The following is a 1,488-nucleotide window of genomic DNA, read 5'->3' on the forward strand; positions in this document are numbered from 1 at the left end:
TCAACCAATGGCAAGACACCTCTCCCCTTCAGGAAGTAACAACGAGGAACGGTCTGCAACTAGCAGTGTGTCTGCGATCGCTCGCTCGACGTCAGCAGGTCGTTCTGTGCAGAAGATACTGCCTTCCCCGAAAACTGATCGGAAACCTAACGTTTCTTGGCGATCTCTTAATGTGAAGGCGACTTTGGTGAGTACACATCTCGTTTCTGTAAGAGCAAGTCAGGGAAAGGAAGAGAACTAGACTGAAACTGAGGAAAACCACGCAAGAGAAGAATGAGAAATGCGGCCGGTTTTGTGTGGCCCGCAGTGGGTACTGTTTCGATCTTCATGCCAATGGCGATTGGATTCTGTGCTTGGAGCGGTCGGCACGGTACAATGAAAGACGTGACAGTGAGAGAGGTGTGAACACAGGACCGTGCGCTTTCTGTGACGGGGGGTGTGCTCTTGTGACTGGCGACTCTGATTAATTCTGGAAGCATCTGATGTGTTAATCTCTTCCTTGATAAGCAATTTCACATGAACAAGTTCCCCTTAACGAGATACTGAGACGGGGAGGTAAGGATCTTGACTTCAAATTACTGTGTTACTGCTTTACCGTACTGCGTTGCTGGTACCTGTATTCCTTATAGAAATTTTCATGTCTGTAGTTTCTGAGTAAAACAGCGCAGACGTGACTTTTGTTCAACCTGTTGTATGGTTAACTCCATTTTGCCTTGTCTTACATCAACGTCCCGTCCTAGAATGAGGGTCAAGATTTTAGAAATTGCTGCACGTCTCTGAAGTTGTGAATGTTGTAGCTTCTTAAAAAATTAGGATTTCTTGTTTCTGACGTGCAGTTCGAAAGCTGAGATTGACTGACTGAATTAATAGCGTCATTTTCCCCCTTTTAAATGGATATGAAAATCTGTTAGAAGATGAACAGAATTTTCATCACAAACCAGGTGTGGTTGTATTTCAACTTATAATGCATGGCGTCTGTCCGTCTGTGGGTGGTCACACATCAGAATTAATATTGATAAACGGATTGTGATGGGGCACTATTAATAAAGTAACTGTTTCCTGCCAATCAGGGAGTGAGATCTGCTGAATTGCTGAAGACCTTGTAGAAATTTACAACACTAATTATTTAACAACCCTGTAGCAGCTGCACGTGAGATAATGTCGAGCTGAAAGCAAGCCAGTTCTGTTTGCTGGGAACAGAGGATCAGACTAACATACGCATTCGTAACAGCAAACCGGAACAGACAGAGCCTTTCGTTATGAAGGGCGCAATTCCCTTGTGAAGGAGAAGACCGACGATCATATGGGCTGAATTATATATCAGTTCTGAACAAAGTAAACAGAGGTTTGGAAGCAGGATATTCCACACAAGCACAAATTGATACAGCCAACCTGACAGAGCAGTGAAACGAGCACAGATGTGCTTCGTGGGACAGACAGCAACTTACGCCATTCTGCGCCTGAAGGAACAACGCCAGAATTGCTTAT

This window comes from Cryptotermes secundus, unplaced genomic scaffold (assembly GCF_002891405.2).
Source record: "Cryptotermes secundus unplaced genomic scaffold, Csec_1.0 scaffold395, whole genome shotgun sequence".
NCBI lineage: Eukaryota > Metazoa > Arthropoda > Insecta > Blattodea > Kalotermitidae > Cryptotermes > Cryptotermes secundus.